Genomic DNA, 17,532 nt, shown 5'->3' on the forward strand with positions numbered 1-17,532 from the left:
TGTTCGTATTATTCAGGCAAAATCAGCAAAAATTTCCAGCTGAGGTGAGACAGAATACCTAACCAAAGCAAGATGAGATCCACACCAGAAGAAACATGTGAATTATCTACATATGCTAGTGAGCTCTGAATTGTTTATTACCTTTAAGGAAAAATTAATGTTGAGTGTTAGGGAGAGATCAATGAAATAAGATTTTGCAGCCTGTAAAAAGTTTTGTTTGTTTGTTTTCCAAGTTATTTCACTCTATTTTTCTAACTAAAGTGTAAAAGAATCCAAAAAAAAAAAAAAAAGAGAGAGAGAGAGAGAAATGAAAATGCTTCCTTCCAGGCCTGCAGAGTTAAAATAAGCCCCAGGGGAACAGGAGGGAGGTGGAGGACTCAGATGCCACCTCAGCAGCACCCTGCCCCTCTCACCCGCCTACACTCCCAGAACATCTTTCCAAAACAAATGCTGATCCGACCAGGTCCTTCCCTACTGAAAACTCGCCAACTGTGAGATGATGAGACCCTGGATGAAAGCCACGAAAGCAAGCCACCGCCGCGGGAGACCGGCACATTCAGGAGGAGGAATTGGCAGTTTCATACCTGACTCAGTGCGGGTGAGAAGGAGAGGGTGTAAGAGTGATTTCCAGAGTTCTGTTAAACTTGGGAGTCTGTGCAGCTAAGCATCCCTTCCCAGAGATGAGAGCTCTTGGGGATGAGGCGCAGAGGAGAGAGGATGGCTCTAGACACGAGGACTTTGAAGGCTCCGAGGGACACCTGGAAAAATCCATCTATATCACAGTAAGAAACTTCAGTCTGGAGTTCAGGAGCAATGTCTTGCATGGGGCTACAGAACTTCAATTAGCACAAGAATTGAGAGCGACAGCTGTCTATAGTCACTGAGATCTCAGAGATGGATGGGATCACCCTAGGCCATTCATGGGTCGAGCAACTGGGAACGAAGCTCCCTAGGAAACGCAGGGAGGTAAACCGAGGCAGGCAGTGGCCACGAAGCCATCCTGGACCAGCAGGAGTATGCTTGTTCGATTAAGGGTGTTATTATCATTCTTCCTATAAATGTGTTACTCTAGAGTATCTGGAAAATACAGAGACACATAATGAGTCAAGCCACTCCAGGCAGTGGCCACGAAGCCATCCTGGACCAGCAGGAGTATGCTTGTTCGATTAAGGGTGTTATTATCATTCTTCCTATAAATGTGTTACTCTAGAGTATCTGGAAAATACAGAGACACATAATGAGTCAAGCCACTCAGGGAAAAGGAATGTGAACCTTTGGTGACCTCCCCTGCACAGCACTTTTTTCTACTCATCCTTCTCTGTATACAATGTGATAATATATATTGTATATATTATATATAGTGTGTCTTATGATATTGCATTTTATACTTAAATTGTATTTTATAATAAATAGTTTTAATTTCTCTTGTACTATATATAATTTTAAATCTTATTTTTCACTCAATACCATAGCAGGAGCATTTCCCCACATTATTAAAAATTCTTAGAGGAGCTCACTTACTAATAGCAGAGCAAATCCCTCACTGAGGACATTTATGCGTTAAGGTACATGTGCCCCTAACGGTAATTCAGTAGTCAATTGTGGGACAACAGGGGCATCCCACTCAATAGCCTGTCACACATTTTGTGGTTATGAAAAACTATCTACCTACCCACTCACCCACCTACCTACCTATCTCCCTATCTATCTGTCTGTCTATAAGACATATATATAAGTGTCCCAAAGACTAGAGTGCATAGAGGTTGTGTGGGGGCAGAGCGAGGCTGTTCTAGAACCAGATACCCCAGGTGGTTGCTCGAGGCTCAGCTCCCTGGATCCTCAGGGCAAGGCAGAGGCCCCTGGGTGGGAACCAGGCTCCTCCCGCTGTGTCTACACCCCTGCCCTCCACGGAGGCACTTCCCAAGGTCCACACTGATCTCGCATCCTTGCACAGTGCGCCTCTTGGTTCAGCTCAGTTGAGATGCCCTGGACGGCAGGAACCATGCGTTCTTCCTTCTGCTCTCCCACAACACTAGTAAGAAAGTAATAAACACTCAGTGAAGTCTCCTCATGCTGGATGGAAGTCCCAGCCCAGGATCACTGGGAGGCCCATTCTGAGCCCCAGCTGGATGCAAAGACAGATCTGCCATGTGACCATGTCCCGTCCAACAGACAGTAACTCAGTAACGGCTTTGCAGGTTGTGTCCTTATAAAGGCGCCCAGCCAAGTGGGGGGTGGGGGGTGTTGGGATCCAGCCAGGCCGTCTGCCTAGCCACATGCCGGGTGCAGGGATGTGTCCACCTAGAGGGGCACCTTCCAGAATCCACACCAAGGCAGCCTGGGTGCTGAGCTCTAGAGAATGACAGTGAGTGACACAGACGTCCCTTGTGAAGCTTAGAGGCCTGGAGGGGGGAGTGACAATACCAAACATGTGACCGTAAAGAGCAGTGGGCCCTGTTTGTCAGAAGTGCTCAGGGCCCAGAGAGCAAAGGGTGGGGGCAGGGCCTGGCCATGCATTCTCTCTGAGTCCACCCCACCCCGTTCCATTCTCCCCCTCTTTAGACCCAGGACTCCCTGAGAAGGCAGGGAGGTCAGAGGCCGAGGGATGAGCTGGCATGCCTGGGACAGGCTTCTGCCAGTGCTGGGGGGCTCTACTGCCCCTGCCCGCTGCCCTACCCCTTCCTGTGCCCTTTCCTGTCCCACTACTGTCTGGTAGCCCCAGCTGCTGGGGGAGGGGACAGGGGTCTTTAATCTTTATCAGAATATGATTTACGGGGCACTCAGGACAAGGAGGGAAGAGAAAGACACACAGTGCAGTGCATCCTCACAAGCCGGAGGATTTATCTGCCTCCTTCTCGGCACACGAGTCAGGCGGCATGATCTGTGGGTTTTGGAGACATGAAATCGTTTGTACTTTAATGTGCCGTCACTCAGCTTAATTACACGGTGGCCGTGCCACACGCTGACATGGAAGAGGGGCCGCGATGGGGAAACACATTACAACAAACCTGCTAATTGGAGATAATTCAGGAGGAGAAGTGGCTTGGTCTGAACCAGGGAAGGATGTAGATTATCAAGTGCGTTCTTAACACAATCTTACTGCTTTGGGGGCATAACCAGGAGCACAAGGTGATGAGGGGTCAAGGGGAAGCCCTGCTTTGCTGGCCCCAGAGCAGGTGAGAAGCCTCAGCAATCAGCGCACGGAAATCGTTTCTCTTTGCAGGCTAATCAGTCTCCTCTGTACACGGGCTATGCTTTGCAGATTCCAACCAGATTCAAATTAGCACAAACCCCAAAGTGCACGGTCTGGGTTCATGACATAGCCCAGAGCACACTTCTTTACAGGCACCAGAAGAACAAGATTCCTGGGGAGAGGACAGTCTACACCGTTCCTGGTGGCTCAGCATCTGTCAACATGTGCCTGAGCTGACCGGGAGTGACCAACACTCCCCCACTCTGTGTTAGCAGCGTCTGAGTCACCCAGATTCAATGCTGCAGCGCAAGCTTACTGTGCAGTGTGATTGTAAATGTCTAGATCCAGCCCGCAGTGTGAACAAGGGAGGAAGTGGGGTTCCTTAGCAGACCCGGCTCCCGGTGGTGCTCAGGCCAGGCCGGCGTGTCCATCCTTGGCCTCTGTACATGTTCGCACTCTTCCCTTCTCTTTCGAAGAGTCTGGGCCGGGCAGCTGTTCTTCTCAAGTCTTTGATCTCACCCAGCAGCACGCATTCCTGCAAGGTGACAACTCAGAATTCAGCAATCATATCCTTTAAATCCAAATTCTCTACCCTCGATAGTAAATTATATCTCAACAGAAAAAACAAGGAGATGACTAAATGTGCTCTCTGCACCATTGACTGTCTTAACATTTTTCACCTTGATAAAATATTCTTAGGGTAGGAAAAAAATAGAATTTCATAGAAGATAGTCTGTGATTTTTCTTCCCTGAACAGTTAACAAATAATTCTGTGCATTCAGCACATTCTGCCACTTAACCTTTTCTCTGACTCTTCCAACTCATTAATAAATATATTGAAATACACTTGCTTTGGAACCAATCTCTGAGGCATCCGACTTCTGACCTTTACCCATGTTGAGAATTGGACAGGGCAAAAGTTCTGATTATTTAAGGAGTTAGGTGGTAAAATGGAGGTGAGTACATGAAACCGGGGGCCCCAAGAGTGAGGTTTTCACAGGGACGCTGGTGGAGGGACAGCTGAGCTGTCTCACTGCTGAAAATCCTGCTCTGTGAGCTACCGGGGCTGCCACCAGATCGGACAGGGCGAGGATGACTCAGCAGAGTGGCAGGCTTTTCCCTCCCTGCAAACCGTTCCGAGGATGTCCATACGCGCTTGGGGTGCAGATGCCTCATGGTCCAACCTCCAAGTCCTATCAGGTAGGTCATAAAGATTCTGTCCCTCCCAGGTGTCCCCCTGGCCAAGTCCCTGACGTTGCTGGACCTCAGCTGTCCGTAAGTAAGAGAGGTTTGGATCAAGCCAATGGTTATCACACCACATGCCTCTCACGAGCTCAGTCTGAGCCTTGTGTGTCCGGGATGGCCGGACAAGTCCTGCCACCCCTGTGGGCTCAGTTTCCTCAGATGGAAGCCAGAGGTAAGTCACATCAACTTAGCAGGGCTCCTGTGGAAACGAGGATGAGCAGATGGGAATATCGGCCAGTGGTGCCGCACCGAGGTGGGATGTCGCTGAAGCTGATGAGGGTTGATAAAGTGGATGTGTTCGTTTTCACCTTGTTTTTAACCCTGTGTCCCACCGTCTAGAACAGTGCCTGGAACACAGTAGCTCAGTGAAGGAAGACATGTGTGACCCAGTCCATTCCTGCTGCTGTAGCAGAATACCATAGACGGGGGCTGAAACTGCAAACTTGCATTTCTCACAGGAAGTCCAAGCTCAGGGCGCCAGCAGATTGGGCGTCTGGTGAGGTCCTGCTTCCTAGTTCACAGACGGCCGTCTGCTCACTGTCCCCACACGGCAGAGAGCAGAGAGAAGCAAGCTTTCTGGGAAATCTTAAAAGGATGCTAATCCCATCACGGGGCCCCACCCTCATGACCTCCTCTACACCTAATTGCCCCCCAGATGCCTCATCTCCACATACCATCACATTGGGGGAGGGGCAGGATTTCAAAGTATGAATTTGGAGGGGACACTAACATTCAGACCATAACAGCACACAGGTGCAAAACTTTCTGAACTCCATTCCAAAATAAAACAAAATGTGCAAGGAGCCCAAGTAGCCTGTGCTGTCAGATGGAGCTTCCTACCGGAGACAGTGACGGGACAGCAGCTTCCTTCTGGACCGGACCAGAAACTCACCCACCCCGGGCACCTGAACTCTGGGGTCCTGCCCCTGGCCTGGGGTCCATGGGCCAGGTACGGGGCTGGCCTGCCACACCACCCCTCTGGGGCATCCAATGCCTCAGAAGGCACACCTTCCTCAGCACAGTCAGAGAAAAGACAAAAATAATAACAGTAAAATAAAATAGCCCTGAAAGAGGGGGGAGTAAAGCAGACTGGATCTGACGGCTCTTCATTTCAGCAGGAAAGCTCCTTTCACTTGTGCATTCCAGAACCAAGCGCAGGCTGGGAACTAGGAGCCTTCTGGATGCTGCTGTGGCCACAGCTTTGTGGGAGAGGAAGCACTGCGCACGGGTGTCCCGAGTCCACCCACCGATGGTGGAGCCACAGGAGCCCCAGGAGCCATGGCTCCCTGCCCAGTCCCTGCTGCTGCCCCACGGCGGCAGGCCCTGGTCACCAAAGAGTCGGAGCCAGGATCCTGGTTCTGCGAGGCCCAGTCCAATGCTCTTTCTTCTATCAGCAAGACAGAGACCAATTACAGATGGACAGACTGGTTTGGGGACGAGAGACAGCACCTGTAGGGCTATCACACGTGAAATGTTCCTGCCCTGTCAAAGCCAGCCAAACCCTGGGCAGGGAATGCCAGGAGCCCAGCTTTGAAGCCGAGTGTTTCTTCTTAGTGGGTGCCCTCCTCCCTCAGCCTCTCCCCCTCTCACTTTCTCTCTCTCTGACCAGTGTGACTATTTGAATTTGTGAAAGTTAAATATTCACACCAAGTGACAGCCCACTGTATCAGCAATGCTGGCCATGGAGAGGCTAAAGTCAAAGGCCTCCCTGCAGCCACTGCAACTTCTGTCCAACACCATCAGGGTTCACACACAGAAACTCAACATCTGGGGTGGAGAGAGTCCTGTCCCAGACTCCTCAGCCCTGGAGGTGCCCGGAAGCAACCCTCAGCAGAGGGAAGCAGTGCGGCTTTTCCTGATTTTAGTAATAAAATCATGTGCTACCTGGGTACCAGGTACCACACTCTTACTTAGAGCTCACCTCTGACTATCACAGGGACCTGCCCAGGGGTGGGAGGTCAAGTGAGTCCACCAAGGCCCGAGCTAGTGAGCAGGTTGGAACCAAGTGTGGCCACCTTTGCAGGGCGCCCACTGCCTCTGCCGACTGTCCAGACGCCTCCTTCTCCCTCACTTTCTCAGAACGAGGAGACGGGATTTCCCGTCTTCCGCTCACACAGCTTCCAAAGAGAGTTTACCAGTCCCTGTCCCCAGTTCCACTTCTCTGGCTGCTGCTGAGAATGTTGGCACGGGCCCCTCGCCCACACGCTCTGTCTGAGACACATCTATCGCCCCTCATCCCTTGTCCTGCGTTGGGTGGAGCCATTGTCCTTTTCATCACTGGCTCCTAACTCAGCCTCTTCAGGAGCAGCCCAGGAAGGTGCCTCAGGGCTGGTGACGGCCACTCATCCGGGGAGGGGGTGGGGGAGGAGGCAGGGCACTCGCTGGGGCCCCAAGTCACCTGGACATGCCCTTCCTTCTGCCTTGAGAATCTCTAGATGTGAACTGCACACATCGTGTCCTTGGAACCAGGTCTGTAACTGGCCAGCACTTGTGTATACATTTGTTGAATGAGGATCCTATAAATGGTACATCTTGGAAAAAGTTTCTACGATGAAACATAAAAAAAAAGTACGATTACAACTTTAAAAACACAGGGCTGATCGGAAAAAAAAAAAAAAGTAGAGGAAATCCTGAGAGGCCAAAAATGACAAGAAAACTCAAAGCGAAGACGTGATTAAGCTGAAGCCGCCATCTATCCGGGACGTTTACTGCCCACGGTGACTAGACGCCCCTGCTTTCTTGCGCTGCCCCTGGGGGCACAGGCGGAGATGGCCGAGAGAGTCCCGTGAGGAGCTGGGATCCCAGGAAGACGACATCCTCAGTGTGAACTCGAAAAACATCTGCAAAAGGAGACGGTCAGACACGTGTCTGGTTTGCGTTTGATCCCAGGTGGGGAGGAGAAGTCCTCCTCTGAAAATTTATAATCACAGACCGTCCTCAGACTGTCAGACTGGAGTAAGAATCCACACCACCCATGTGACACAAAAAAAATGTTCCAAGTGGTCCCTGAAGGGAAGTGGCCCCAGGCACCTGGGAGTAAGAATGTAAATCTCTGGAGGAAGACATTGTAAATCCAGGCCCCAGAGACAGGCCACAGGAGAAGATCAAAGGGACACATCTGAGAGCAAGAAGCACAAGAGGAAAGAAGTCATCTTGACTGAGGTTTGTAGGAAAAAATTAAAACGGAAGGATCAGTCCCCCCAACGTGGAGTGTTAGAATTACAGGACATGGAATATAAAATATATGTGCTTGATATAGTCAAATAAAATCTAAATATTTTAATGCCTTCCTTTAAAAATATTTTAATGTACTAATGTTGCAGTTAAAGAAGGAGAGATTATAAAAAAACAACTAGGTGAACTTTTAAATTGATTTAATAAGCATTTTAGAAATGAAAAACACAGTGTTTGAGGCTGAAAACACAATGTGTGGATTAAAAAGCAGATTAGACACAGCTGAAGAGATAAACGGATCAGGAGAGAGAGATGAAGGAACCACCCAGGACACATCACACAGTGGGAATTCCAGCTTTGGGTGATGGGAAGTGAGGATAAGAAATATGCAGGATAAAGTCAAAAGCGCTAATGTGTGTCTAGGAAGACTTACACGGAAGCATGGAAGAAAGCATGGAAGAAAGAAAAGGAGAGAGGGGAGAGGCAATATTCAGAGAGATAATAGCCAAACATTTTCCGGAATTTATGGAATCACAAGTCCCCAGTTTCTGGAAGTGTGGCAGATCCCACGCACATTTCCGAGTGTTCTGAAGGAGGCTTGCCTGACTATCATCATCAAGGAAGCCCAGGGGCGACCTCTGAGAGGCTCACTGGAAGCAGGGCTGACGATGCGGCTTCTGGGGTCATTATGTAACTGACATCACATACCACCGCAGAGACAGCAGACCCGCACCACGTCCAGGCACGCAGGTTCCCGAGGGCCGTGCCACGGTGAGCCGCAACAGCACCGCGCTCTTTTCTCATGTTGGGAGAGATGAAATTGTCCAGGAGTGGTGCACTTGGCAATAAATAATGAGGAGAAGATTCCTGGACCTGAACAGGCAGAGACAGTGTCTCAGAACTACCAAGAGTCTTCATATGCACTGATTGGAGAACAAACCAACATGTGTGCCCCTCTTCTCTACCCGTTGTTCTAAATCTTCACGGATAAATCATGATACCTCCAATACACCCAGGGATTTTCTAATACACTTTTAAATCAAATTATTTCTATAGACGGGGCCCCACATCAAATATTTGCCTAGAGCCCCACACACGCTAGGGGCAGCGCTGCCTGCAAACCCCGGCAAAAGAAAGCTGGTTTAAGTACACTGCTGTGAGAGTATGCTTCAAAGCAGGAAACATCATTAGAGATTAAAGAGGGGCAGCATTTAATGATACAACAAGAGGATGTAACAGCTCTAAATGTATATGTACCTAATAACGTAAACTTAAAATATATAAAATAAATACTAGCAGAATTTTTTAAAAAGTAGACAGATTAGTAACCATCATGGGAGGTTTTAACACATCTCTCTTAGTAGCCAATAGAACAGGCAGATGAATACAGAAATCAGAGAGTATATAGAACAAATGAACAAGATGATAATGAAGTCCACCTTTTTTTTTTTTTCGTGAGGAAGATTGTCTCTGAGCTAACATCTGTGCCAGTCTTCCTCTAGTGTCTACGTGGGATGCTGCCACAGCATGGCTTGATGAGCGATGTGTAGGTCTACGCTCGGGATCCAAGCCTGTGAACAAGTGGAGCACACGAATTTAACCACCACGCCACGGGGCCAGCCCCGAAGTTCACCTTTTTTGATAAATATGGAACACAGTATCTGATATCTGTGGAATACAAAGACAAGAACAAAATAAAGACTTGTGAAAACTAATAAAAGCTGATAGCATTTACTCCAACTGACTCTCACTGAAGGGAGTTATAATGAGGTTCTAGAGACAGAAGGTAGATAATCCCAGGAGGAAGGGCAGAGACGCCAGCAGGAGCAGCGAGCAGAGAACACAGTCAACATGTGGGTGGAATATACACCCTGACAAGACAACAGTGAATGAATACTTGGTGGAGTTAAAAATTAAGTGGGAACTAATGTACTGGACAAAAATAGCACGTAAATCTGGAAAGAAGTAACGGCACTTATTAAATTTTAACTTTGTTAAATTCAATATGCATGTTAGAATTTCTACAGCAGATACTAAAAGAATAAAAATAGAGTTTGGCAAGTTTTTAAAAATCAATATACAAAAGTTATTTGCATTTCCATAATACATGCAAGTGGAACATATAATTTAAAAATATGTAATATTTAAAATAGTAACAAAAATAACAAGGTCCCTAAGAGTAATCTAACAAAAATGTGTAAATTCTTTATGGATAAAATTGCATAACTTTGTTGAGACATTTAAAAAAACTTAAAAGTGGATAGACTGTATATATGGATAGGAAAACTCAATATTTTAAAGCTGTCAATCCTTCCAAAATTGGTGTATAATTTTAATGCAATCAAAATAATCAAAATGTTTTGTTAATAGAACGTGATATGCTAGTTCTAAAATACTTATACAAGTGCCAAGGCTAAGTAAGAATAGCCAAGATGTGACAAACCGTTCAACAGGGAAAACTGCTCAAAAGTCTTTTCAACGAACAGCGTTGGAACTGCTGGTTAAAAATATGAAGCACAATAAAGCAAAACAATGCTTGGACCCCTAGCTTATACCACACACAACATTTAAGGTAAGAGTTATCACAGAACTAAAATTAAAAGCCAAAACTATTAAGGTTTTAGAAGAAAACACATTTGAAAATCTTCACAACCTAGGGTAGGTAGACAAAATTTCACAGGATACAGAAAGCATGAAAACAAAAGAAACAATGGATAAATTAGTTTCCATCAAAATTTAAAACTTTTGCTCTTCAGAAGACACTACTAGGAAAATGAAAAAGCAATCTACAGACTGGGAGAAAAAAAAATCATAACATATATAACTGACAAAGGATCCAGAATATATAAAGACTATCCAGCATATATAAAGAACTTCTACACATCAATAACAAAAAGAATAACAGCCTAATAAGGAAGACTTGACTAAACATTTCACAAAATAAGGTATACTAATGGATGATGCAAATTAAATATTAATAAGCTCATGAAAAGTTGCTAAACATCATTAATTACCAGGGAAAATGCAAAATTAAACCCCAAGGGGGATGCATTTCACACCTCTCTGAGATGGCTAAGATTAACAAACAAACAAACAAAACTGACCTTACCAAATACCATGAGGCTGTGGAGTAACCAGAACTCACGCATTACGGAGGAGAATGTTAATGGTCCTGACACTTTGGAATTGTGTTTGCCAGTTTCTTCTAACATTAAACTTAAGTTTGTCATGTGACCAACAATTTCACTCTGAGCTACCTAGCTGAGATACATACAAAGGTATGTCTGCAATAAGGCTTGTACAAAATGTCTTAGCAGATTTAGTCATAACAGCCCCAAATTGGAAACAACCCAAATGTCCAATAGGAAAGTGGAAAAACAAATTTTGGCATATTCAATCAATGAATTATTACTCTGAAATAAAATAGTATAAATTACTGATACCTACAACTGACTAATATCAAAAGCATTGTGTGAAGCGAGAGAAGCCAGATCTAAGAGAATGCATACTCAATAATTCCATCTTTTACAAAATTCAAGAACAGACAAAAATTATCTATAGTGATAGAAATTAGCACAGAGGTTGCTATGGGGGTGGGGATTAACTTGAAGGGGATCCAAAGGAACTTTTGGGGGTGATGAAAATGTTCTATATCTTGGGTGAATGGGGTTACATAGGTGCAAACATTTATTAAAACTCATAAAATTTTACACTTAAGATCCATGCATTTCACTCTATGTAAATTTATCTCGTAAAAACATAGGTAAATGACTCCTAAGGAAGATATGTTTTGTTCAATAGAACCACTTGTTTTATGCTTTTAGACATTAAATGCTTTATTTGAGATCATTGTCACTTCACGTGCAATTGTAAGAAATAATACGGCGAGATCCTGTGTACCTTTGCCTGTTGGTTTCCTCCAGTGGTAACATCTTGCAAAGCTGTAGCACAGTATCACAAGCAGGGTGTTGACGCTGACACAGTCAAGAAACAGAACATGCCATCATCACAAGGATCCCGGATGTGGTCTTACAGCCGCACCCACTTCAATGCCCCTCCCACCCCTTCCCCAACTCCTGGCAAACACTGATCTGTTCTCCGTTTCTATAATGTTGTCATTTTAGGAATGTTATGTAAATAGAATCATATGGGATGCAACTTTTTGTGGTTGTTTTTGTCACAGTATAATTCTCTGGAGATTTATCCAGTTTGTTGTGAGTATCATTAGTTTGTTCTTTTTTCCTGTCAAGTGGTAGTTCATGGTGTGGATGTATCACAATTTGTTTAACCGTGTATCCACTGAAGGCCGTCTGGATTGTTTCACGTTTTTGGCTGTTATGAATAAAGCATCCATCAAAATTCATGCACAGGTTTTTGTATAAACACGTTTGCATTCCCCTGAGATAAATGCCCAGAAATGCAATTTCTGGGTCACATGATAGTTGCATATTTCGTTTTTCAAGAAACTGTCAAATTGTTTTCCAGAGGCTTTACCATTTTACACCCCATACAAGAAATCCAATTTCTGCTCATCGTCACCAGCTTTTGGTGTCACTTAAAAAAAAAATTTTCAGCCATTCTGATAGGTGTCTGGTTTGTGGTTTTAATTTGCATCTCCCTAATTGGCAATGATGTTGAATTTCCTTTCCTGTGCTTGTTTGCCATCTGCATGTCCACTTCAGTCAAACGTCTCTTCACGTCTCTGTCCATTTTCTAACAGGTTTTTTTTTAATGCTGAGTTTCGAGGGCTCTTTATATATTTTAAATAACAACCGTTTGTTGCACAGGTGATTGGCAAACATTTTCTCTCCGTGTTTACTTTGCCTTTTCATCCTTCTAACAAGGTCTTTCAGAGAGCAAAGTATTTTAATTTTGACGGCGTCTATTTTATCACTTTTTTCCTTTTGTGGGTCACAGTTTCGGTGTCAAGTCTAAGAACTCTTGATCTAGCCCTAGATCCCAAATATTTACCCCTATGCTTAAAGGTTCCGTGGTTTATATTTTACATTAAGTCCCCGATTCATTTTGAGTTAACTTTTGCAGACTGTGTAATCTTAGGTCAAGGTGCATTTCTGCTTGTTTGTTTTGCCTCTAGATTCCAGTCGCACCATTTGTTGAAAGCATATGTTTCCTCCCTTGAGGTGCTTTTGCACCTTTGTGAAAATTTGGTTAGTCAGGCGGAAACCACACAAATGCCCATCAGCTGATGAACGGACAGACAAAATGTGGCGCATCCATTCAGCAGAATGTCCGCCATAAAAAGGAAGGAAGCACTGACACGCTGCAACATGGATGGGCCTTGAAAACATTATGCTAAGTCAAAGAAGCCAGCTGCAAAGACCACATGTTATGTTATTCAATTTTTATGAAAGGTCCAGAATAGGCCAATCTATGAAGACAGAAAATAGCTAGGTGGTTGCTTAAGGCTGGAGGGGCTGTGAGAATGGGGGCATGAAAGCTGAATGGTGGGGGGTTCTGTTTAAGGTGAAGATAATGTTCTAAAATTGATCGTAGTGATAGTTGCAAATATCTGTGAATATACTAAAAAGCCCTGAAATATACACTTTAAAAGGGCGATGTATCCCTCAGTGAAGCTGTAAAGGTGTTAAAGATCCACGGAGCAGCACAACCCTCTGTCGTGGGGTCTGTCCCGGCCCTTGTAGGGTGTTTGGCAGCATCCCTAGCTTCTACCCACTGGATACCAGTAGCAACCCCCCAAGTCATGATAATCAAAAAAATTCTCCAAAAAATTGCCAAATATCCCCTAAGAGGAACTGCCCCCCCCCAACATTGAGACCCAATGTCATAGAAAAAGAAAAGAGCAAGTAAGGAGAACCTTGAAGCTATGTCCACAGGCCCGTTGTGAAGATGGCCAAAGCAGAGCCATCCTGCGGAGAGGCTGAAATAAGGTCCAGTGGTTGTCACACACACTCCTACGGGCCAGCCCGACACTTCAGTGAACTAGAGCAACTCAGACCACTAAAAAGATGGCTTCCTCACTCCCTGGACTCTCTGTGTCCACCCAGTGAAGCACCAAGCGGGGGTTAGCGACCAGGTCCCTCAATCTTCCTGTTGCTGACTGCAATGAAAAGGCGGGCAGCACTTTGCACTACGACCCAAGACCACACTATCACACTGGCCGTCCACCTTTTCCAATTCGCTTGAACCAGGACGACTCAGGCTAATGTGCTTCCATCTGCCTGGTGAAGACCCCGTCCCCCAGCTGACGAAAGCCTCCTGCTCCGAAGGAGGGTCCAGCTTTGGTCCTCTTGTGCTTTCACTATGTCCAAGAGCCACTCTAGGTGATGCTGCAAAACGTCTCCAGTCTCGGAGACACCAGGCTGCATTTCCGCCATGGGGGAAGGGCCCCCTACTGAACGACACCCAAAAAGGAGAATTCCTCATTCAGATTCCTTAAGGAAGAACTTAAGTAAAACTGCAACCAGCCACCAAGGATGCCACTCCCATTATTTCATTCAAAGTTGACCTTCCACAGGAAAAAGCATTAAAAAGCCGTATTTGGAGATGGATGAGCTGCACTACAAGAGTAATTCCACTTTTGCTATCAAGTGGCAAGATGCTTTTAAACAACATCACTCATGCTGTTGTGGGTGTCCCCTGTGAGCCTGCTTCACGAAGAGCCTATGAATAAAAGATGCAAAGCAGCCTGTCTTCCCTGGGCTCAGCAGAAGCGGCAAGGGAGGAGGCGGGAGGTGGAGCCTCACAGACTGCATTCCTAACACCAGAAACGACAGGACCATCCACAAGTTCAACCCCAGCGGGGTGTCTGCTGCCCTGAGATGCCCAGAGCAGCCCTCGCTGTGGAAGGAAGGTTTCTTTGGGAGCAAGTCATCTTGATATGGATGTTGTGTTGTCCCAGATTCCTCCTAGCGGCCTGATCCCACACCTCTTTGGGAGCAGCAGGACGGAACTCCTTAAGAAGGATAGCGAATGTCTCAGGAAGCCACTATGGAGAAGCGTGCTATGTAGTCATACATGTGTGCAAACCAGCCTTGGAAGTCACAGAGAAGAAAATGGGTTTGAAACCAGCAGCGTGCTCCACTTAGACTTCTGGATCCCAGATTTCCTCCTCTGCCCCTCTTACACAGCCTTCTTCCACTGGACAAGACTTTGTCCCTAGGAGCAAACACCACTATGTGAGTGAAGACAGGCACCTACGTAAAGGACAAGTCTCAGTAAAGAAGGGCCATCCGTCCCCTGGGTGAGCAGTCAAGGAGAAAGCGGAGGGTACCCGTGCCCATCGCAGGGAGAAATGGGATGGATACAGGGCGCAGTCACCGGGACACCCTACAGGGCGACTTCTCCATCCCGCAGACCCGGGCGCTGGCCACTCCCCACACACCAGAAAGTCTGGCTTGGTTTTGGCCTGTGCTGTCCTCTCCTAAATGCGCTACTCCATGTACATAAGCCTTTCCCTCTCTCCAACGCCCACCTCAGAGTCGCTGTTGTGTGGGCCTGGCACTTCCAGGCAGGATTGGTCACCATCTTTTTTGCATTCACATAGCATTGGCACAGGTGGCCACGAAACATCGTAGTGTTGGTCATTGCTCCCCAAACTGGAAGACTCTGAATTTCCCCAGGACCCAGTGCAGTGCTCGGCATATAGCAGACATTCCATCAGTGTATGACAAACTAATGGATGAAGGAGAGAATGAATGAGTGGATGGATGGATGGATGGATGGATGGATGGATGGATGGATGGAAGGATGGATGGATGGATGGAAGGATGGAGGGATGAAAAAATGAATGAAACAATTTTATGCTGCCAACATAACACATGTAATACATGGCTAGTGATGCAATCAGCTTGTTAAATGTGCACCCCTGCCACTCCCAAATATTATTATATATAAACAAACAAGAAGATGCAAAACCTCTAAAAAGTTAATAAATATCTTCAACAAATAAAGAATGTAGAATGGCACACTTTTTCTTCAGTCTGTACACAAAATCTTTCCTTGCATACATAAGTCAGCTTTGTTGCAACAATAATAAGAAGTATCCAGACAGGCAATGTCAAAACCAAAAAGTAACCTTAGAGCTGCACTGGGTATTAGGTGAGAAGGTTCAAAGCATCTGAGATCCACCCAACCAGCCAAACCACCAACAGCAATTAAACCTACACTCCCTCCACTGATGGTGAGGGAGTCCAAATTTCATGCCAAGGACAGACTTTTCCTGAGGCATTAATTACTATCAACCCACACAGTATTTCATCATTTCTCACAAATTGCCAAGAAGGGGTAGCCGTGTGAAGCCTCAGTATCAGACGACAGTTGGTACATGGATCGCTACAAGTTATTTAGAATATTTTCTGGGGGTGGATGGTGGGATGCAAAGACACTGAAAAATATTGTGTGTACCTACTTTCCATATCATTTTCCCAGCTACTGCTGACCACTCAGGAGCCAACTCCACCTTGGAAAATGCATATGAATTTCAATCCTTCCAAAGCAAGTGACTTCACCTCCTCATTTATTCTCCAATTTGTGAATGTGTTTCTTTTCTCTCCTTTCTTCCTATATCTTTGCATGGGAAGATGCTGAGTCCAAAGCCTCCATTTACCTCCATTCATGTTTTTTTTATTTTAATTTTTAAAAATTGTGGAAAATACACAAAACATAACATTTATCATCTCAAATATTTCAAAGTGTACAGTTCAGTGGCATGGAGTACACTACAGTGTTGTGCAACCATCACCACCGTCCACCTCTAGAACACTTTTCACCTTCCAAAACTGAAACTCTGCCCATTAAACACTAAATTCCCATTCTCCGCTCCCCCAGGCCCTGGCGCCCACCATCTGCTTTCTGTCTCTGTGAATCTGACTCCTTTAGGGTCCTCACACAAGTGGAATCACACACCATCTGTCCTTGACATTTGTGACGGCTTATTCTACCTACCAGGATATCTTCAAGGTTCTTCCACGTTGTAGCAAATGTCAGAATTTCTGTCTTTTTTAAGGCTGAATGATAGTCCTTTATATGTGTATACTACACTTTATCCATTCATCCCTCGTGACAATTGAATTGCTTCCACTTTTAGGCTAATTGTCAATAAAACTGCTATGAACATAGGTGTACAAATACCTCTTTGAGCCCGTGCTTTTAATTATTTTGCATATCTCCATAAGTAGAATTGCTGGGTCCTATGGTAATTCTAGTTTTAATTTTTTGAGGAACCACCATATTGTTTTCCATAGTGGCTACACCATTCTACATTCCCACCAACAGTGCACAGAGTTCCAATTTCTCCACATCCTCACCTACACTTGTTATTTTTTTAAATCGTAGTCAGCCTAGTAGGTGTGAGATGGTATCTTATTGTGGTTTTCATTTGTATTTCCCTCATGATTAGTGACGTTGAGCATCTTCTCATGTGCATATTGGCTATTTGTATCTTCTTTGGAGAAATGTCTATTCAAGTCCTTTGTCCATTTTTCAATCAGGTTTTGTTTTTTGTTGTTGAGTTTTACTAGTTACTTGTATATTCTGGATATTAACCCCTTATCAGAGACAGGATTTGCAAATATTTTCTCCTATTCTGTCAGTTTCCTTCTCTATTGATTGTGTCCTTTGATGCATGGAAGTTTTTCATTTCGATGTAGTCCAATTTATTTTTCTTTTGTTGCCGCCTTCATTCCTCTTTGCATCCTTCTTAGCTCTCTTTGTTCTGTCTTCCTCTCCTTCATCCTCAGCAAGCCGGTGAGCTCCAAGAGGCACTGGGCTTTCTGGACAGCACAGACTTCGGAGTCTGACTGCCAGGATTAAAATCCTAGTTCAACCACTTTCTGAGTGACACCAAGCAAGGCATTTAACACGTGTGACCCAGCCTTCTCTGGGAGACGGAATAGACACCCTAACATTTACCTTGCAACGCTGTAGACACAGGCAAAGCC

The sequence above is a fragment of the Ceratotherium simum genome, chromosome 6 (assembly GCF_057802395.1).
Source record: "Ceratotherium simum simum isolate JZ-2026a chromosome 6, ASM5780239v1, whole genome shotgun sequence".
NCBI classification, from domain to species: domain Eukaryota; kingdom Metazoa; phylum Chordata; class Mammalia; order Perissodactyla; family Rhinocerotidae; genus Ceratotherium; species Ceratotherium simum.